At 44.1% G+C, this 6,129-nt stretch overlaps 1 protein-coding gene and 1 long non-coding RNA gene across 2 annotated transcripts in view; one reads left to right on the forward strand and one right to left on the reverse strand.

Moving 5' to 3' along the window:
• The window catches only part of bcl2l1 (BCL2 like 1), a 28,393-nt gene that overhangs the window by 10,873 nt on the left and 11,391 nt on the right, over nt 1-6,129 (forward strand). The gene's annotated exons all lie outside the window — the stretch shown is intronic.
• LOC116692621 (uncharacterized) overlaps nt 1-6,129 on the reverse strand; it is a 23,878-nt gene that overhangs the window by 6,681 nt on the left and 11,068 nt on the right. The window contains exon 2 of the long non-coding RNA XR_004332741.1: nt 5,176-5,178. This is a non-coding gene — a long non-coding RNA (uncharacterized LOC116692621). The remainder of the gene's footprint in view (nt 1-5,175; nt 5,179-6,129) is intronic.

Below are 6,129 nucleotides of genomic sequence, written 5' to 3' on the forward strand. Positions count from 1 at the left end.
TAACAAGGGAAAAAAGAGACCATTATCCCAGTTGTTCTGCTTTGTGCTGTTGACGGTCTCGGTAAGGTCAGGGAAAAGTTAACTACACGAAAAATATCCTCAAGCAGTGACTCTGTATTGCCTTGTTTTTGTTTTTTATAGTCTCTGCCACTTATGGTTGTACACAGTACATGTTGTTATTATTCAGCACTGTAGCACTTAAATAATACTTCTGGTAATATTCTATCATTTTCTTGTCAACAAATGTCAATAAAAGACCAACAATAATGAACCGATCCAACTAACTGTGTGTGTGTGTCCCAAAGCTGATATATCTTATTCCTCTGCCATTGTTCTCCAGAAACTATTAAAAACACTGGCAGGCATGTTCTTTCTTTACCATGAACACACACTGTAGGTCTTTTATGACTCAATTCCACATACAACTTCCCGTGCACGGCAGGTGGATTCTTGCGATATCACAATATATCACGTGGAAATCCAACTTGTCAGGCTTTATGTAAAACAGTTTGTGTCTGAACAGCAGCGAACCAAACCAATCAGCTTCCAGGTGGGGCGCTAACGGCAGCTACGGGCGTGGTTTAGGTGTGTGACGGTAGCAAGTGTTTAAAAACAACAATGGCTGACATGATAGACTGATGGAAATATGATGGGCTGAGAGCCACAGAAGTAGTGTGTAGGGAAGGGAAGTCGGAAAATATTGACAGACATTATTGGTTATGGCCCGTCATGGGACTTGTTGACAAAAACACAAAGATATAAATTTTTGTAACAAACGGTATGTTTATCTGTATGTGTGATTATGAACGTATGAATGCGGGCTGTACTGCAGCGTGGGGTAGACACTTAGGTAGGCCTGCACGATTAATCGTTATAAAATCGCAATGTCAGTTCACCCTGTTCACGATCTCATTTTTAATAACTTTTTGATTTAAGAAAAAAAGTTTTTCTCATTTAATTTCATGAGCCAACTGCATCACTAGCGCTTCTGTGAGTTTTAAACAGACTGTATAAGATAGGTTTTAAAGCGCTCCCAAGGGCTGAAATGCTCTCCCTTCTCTTCATTGAAGCCTCTATGTATACAGGCTTGCGGTGATGCGCAGTGTGCTATGGGTGCCAAAAAAAAATCTATGTTTGGTTCTGCCAGTTTGTTTTGTTTTTGTCATGGTCAAAAAAATCGTGGCAGAGAATCGTGATACCAACTCTAAGCAAAACAATCGTGATTCATATTTTTCCCCGAATCGTGCAGGCCTACACTCAGGCTGTAATTTAAGACCCACGGAGGGTAAGTCCATTGACTTGTTTTGACGAGGGTAACACCTGAGCTTCCTTTGTGCCATTCTTGTTGACAGTCTTATATTCTCTCTCCCTCCCTTCCTCTCTCTCTCTCTCTCTCCCTCCCTCTCTCCCTCTCTCTCTGTAATTAACATGCACATAGGATAGGCAGTTAGATCCACAGAGTCGTCTGTCAGACTACTCTATTGGAGTAGAACAGGAAATCTCACCCCTGGGACCTATCCAACCCGCCTCTTACTCTCTCTCTCTCTTTCTCTCTCTCCCTCTCACACCACCCCCCACCCTTGATCTTCTATACGTCTTACCCTCCGTCTCTCTCCTGTGTCCTTCCTCCTCCTCTATGTGCAACCCTCCCACTGCCCCCGATCAATTTCTGTCCCTTATTTTTCTATCTGTACCTCCCTCCCCTCCTCCTCCTATTCATCATTTTTGAGCTCCTTTACTTCCACCCTTGTCTGCCCTTCCTCCCCTTTCCCTCCTCCTCTTCTACATCCATCTTTCTTTCTTCTATCTACTTTTCTTCGTCTACCTTATAGATCATAGTTGCTGAACAAACATATTGTAGACCAGACATGCTACCACATGCCCCATCAATCTTGTTTACCCCCGTGGAACACATGTTCCAGTGCTTTTTCCCATTCCAGTTTGTTTATCAAAAACACATACATCCCCCGTGACATCGTCACTTGGCTATCGATTCCTTCTGACTTGATCCCTGCTCACTACCCCCGCACTTCCACCCCGACCTGTGCAGCTGCCACCATCCCTAGATCTTTTCCTTTTATCCCACTTTTATTTCCCTCCATCCCATCCTCCTTTTCTTCCCTTTATCACTAAGGCTCATATGTGGCTAATTAGGAGAGAGGTTTTTTTGTAGCTTTCTGGGGTGTTTTGCTCATCAGGCAAAGTTTTGTGTGTGTGTGTGTGAGTGTAATCGCACACGTGGCGTGGGTTGTTGTTGTTGTCTCATCCATTTGAGCAATTTATTGTATGGTGGCGCGCTGCAAAGGGGAGGAGACGGCGCCAAGTCAGACTGGCCATGTGACTACCAAACAAAGGACCTGTGGCCACATACACACACATACAGAAATTTGCCTTACTGGCTTTTTAGTTGTGCCCACAGGTGTGTCGGCGCTTTGCAGATAAAGCCGTTGCTGTAAAGGACGCACTGATCTAAAAGCGACTTTGTCATTGTCGCAGACACAGACAATGCTCCCAAAAACCTTTTTTGCATTGGATCAATGGGGGCCACTTTTGTTCTCGTGGCATCAACAAACGCCTCAGTGTGGTGGGCGGTTCAATGCAGATTGATCTCTGAATGTTTTTCATACGACTGTAGCTGCTCAGCCGTGGATGTGTCTATTGTTTTTTTTTGTATGCATGCGTTTAAGCTCACGCATTAGTTTTTCATCAGCTTTGACATCCGTCATGTGTGTGTGCGTGTTTGTATTCCGTGTTGTGTGTCAGCTTGAAAATGACAGCCAACAGATTGTATGATTTATTTGCCTACAGCTCCATGACAAGAACATCAGGGACATGTCACATGTTTTTAAGTGTGTTTTGGATGTGTTTATGCAAGTATGTGAAGATATAGAGAGAGACCCAGGAGAGAATAGGAGAGGGACTTTGACGAACCATTCTTGTGTGGTTGCAGGAGGTGGCTACATGCTCACGTTTGAGGAAAACTGGGCTGTACCATTCCTGCAGGATTGTTTAGTCTGCCTTTTGCTCTATTTTACATGTGACAAACTGGTGCAAAGGACAAGAGAGCGTGCATGCGTGTGTGTCTTCTCAGTTGGTCATGTGAAAGACGAGACCTGTATCATTCACAGCAACCTCTAATGACTACATTTGCTGAATTTAGACTGCATCAGAATCTCTCTCTGTCTCTTCTTTATCTCATTTAGAAACACACACTGGTGTCAAAGCAGCGAGACGCCCGTATGTTTCATATCCAGACGCTGTTTATGTATACAGGACAGACATCCAGCTGTGTAATAGATGAGTGTGTGTGTGTGTGTGTGTCTATGTTGCCAGCACACTGCAGAGTGTGGCGCTATTAGAGCTGCTTTGCCAGGCTGGTAGAGAACAGAATGCCACCGTAGTGCACCATTATGTGCCCCCACCCCCCCTGAAAGTGTCTGGTAACGTGTGGCGGCAAAGAATGAAGAAGACGAGAGATAGAGAGATGCAGATATAGACGGCGAGGAGGGCAAACAGAAAGGAAGACGAGGCTTGTGACTCAGCTGGATGAGGATGCAGTATGTAGGCTAATAGGTTACGTCTGCATGTATGGTGCCGTTTGTGTGTGGTGTACATTTCTATATGTGCAGCTCACATGTTGTATGAGAAGAACAGCTGGATGAGTAGACACTGCATTTGGTTGCCTACGTGGTGCTCCACTTCCCCGAGCCTTAGTCGTGAAATCAGGTCACAAGTCTTTCCCCCCCCCCTTCCATCTTCAACTCCTTTTTCCCCCTCTCCTCCCGACTGCGCGCCCACATCCTTACCCTTTTTCCTGCAACCGATTTCTTTTTAATTCTTTCCATCTTTTGTCTTCATTCAGCCGAGTGCGAAGTCTAAGCATCTGCCTGCATCCCTCTCCCCTCTGATTGCATTTTGTCCCTTTCCATCCGTCTCTCTCCATCCGTCTCTTCCCTGCTCTCTCCGCTCTCTATTCTCATATCTATGATCAGATTATGAGGCGTATCATGGGATTAGTGAGTCTCATGGTATGTATTAAAGTGGGAGAACTGAGGAATTGATAGAGAGGGTTGATGAGTATTTCATGTCCAATCTCATCTAGCACGACAACTAAATGATGATAAAGGGCATCAATGCTATCATCGTTATATTCATCACGGGCTTGTTTGAATGGCCGAGGGGGTTAAACAATAAAGTCAGAAGATATCTTTAGTGGCTCTGCAATATGAGTGAGGAGATAATAGAAAAAGCGCAGAAAAATGGACTTGTGTAGAATAAAGATTTTCATCTCTGCTGAAGTGATTCTGGGGAATCAGTTTCTTTCATGTTGTTGAACTTTATGAAAAAGCACAGTAAGTGATGGGAAGTGTAGTTTCAAGGAAATCTGTCAGCAAGCCTCACTGCTGCCACTTGCTCTTCTCTCCACATACTTTACTCCTCATGGGTTTTCCCCTTTTTCAGTTTCCAGTCATTTTCGTCAGCCTTTTTCCCCCGCACCCTTGTTCTTTTGTTCTAGTTTTGTTCTTATTTTTCTGTCTCACTCTCACTGTCTTTGTTCTGTCTCATAGTCACTGTTCCTATTCTTAATTTTAGTTTCACGGTCTTCCAGACAGATGGCAGGTCTCGGGGTCATGGTGAAGTGTCTGGGTGGGGCGATGGCCTACAGGGTGGAGTGTTATACTGTGGAAGACATCCAGTCAGAGCGACTCCCTGTCTTCTTTGCTTCAGCTACCTCTCTCTGTTCTCCTTCTCTGTGTTGACGCTTCTCTAAACATGTACATACTCAGTCCTGAGTCCTCGGCCTTTCTGCTGTGCCTTGTGTGTGTTGTGTGGTGACAGAATGGGGTTTTGTGGAGAGAGACAGCCCCCAGAGTGGGACAGGGAACAGATTGGAGTCTGAGCCTCCATGTCCTGACTCATTAATCTTCTCTTTAATTCATGGTCTCACCGCCGGCTCAACACGTGCACACACAAACACACGTACATAGACGTCGCACACACAGCGCCAGCTCCAAGGTCCAAAGAAGACGAAGTACATACAACGCATTGATGCTGGCACCAACACCAGCAAATATCACCACTGAGGGGCGGTTTAATGATTAAATTTCCTCATTTGTCTTGATTCCTTTGTGCTGAAGTGATTCATCACACTTCAAACCAGTTCCCCCTCACCACCCCCTCCTCAACACCAGCATGGATCTCATGCTTAAGGTGGCAGTGATGAAGTCAACGAGAGTTTGAAAATTGCTCAATGACTGATTTACGATAACCTACCATGCACGTTACCGTTGTGCTGTAAAGCTGCTCATCCTCGTTCCCGGGAGCAGTTTTTCAAAGTCCTGCTTTTTGGTTGAACTGAACGGACACATGGAGAAAAAGAATAAAGACATGTTGACAAGTTATTGTAACACCACTTTGTCTAAACTTGTTTCATAGCTGTGACAGTTGGGTCCTATTGTGCACAGAGCCGCTACCTGTCAGCTTGTTGTTTAAAATGTCATGTTTTCTTGGTCCTTGCAGTGCAACAGAAATACAAGAAGAGAGGGACCACATCCAGTGCAAGTACTAACCTCATTTATACAGGCAAATGCTTAAATATAAAATAGCTACATAGGCAATGAAAGAAGAACTTTGGCCATATGATGCATGCACATTTTAAGCAACTCGATTCGAGTGGATGCGCTCCTCTTCAGGCATCAGCAAGTGTAATATGTATTTTTCATATTTTCCTCTCATAGGGGATTCATTTTCATCTTTTTGGCTGTTAGCTTGAGTGGTACATCTGTTTTGATTGTACATAATTCCCATTTTCCTTGTGGTTTTCCTCGACTTTGCCCTTGGGATTATCCAGCTTCTGCTCTTGTCACTTGCTAAAGTAGAACCCCAAAACCAGGAGTTACCCTACTTGCTCATTAAAGGGCATCAGATAAATGCCTGAGTTGTAAGATCTGACTGTGCTGCGGGTTTCTCTGCCTGTTGCTTAGATCAACAAAAATGTCTACCTTTCCAGGTCATATAGGATCTTTGGCAGCTTGCCTGAACCCCTTGTTCCAAAAAAAGAAAAGAAAAAAAATTCACATACATACATACATACATACATACATACATACATACATACATACATACATA

This window comes from Etheostoma spectabile, chromosome 7, assembly GCF_008692095.1.
Source record: "Etheostoma spectabile isolate EspeVRDwgs_2016 chromosome 7, UIUC_Espe_1.0, whole genome shotgun sequence".
NCBI lineage: Eukaryota > Metazoa > Chordata > Actinopteri > Perciformes > Percidae > Etheostoma > Etheostoma spectabile.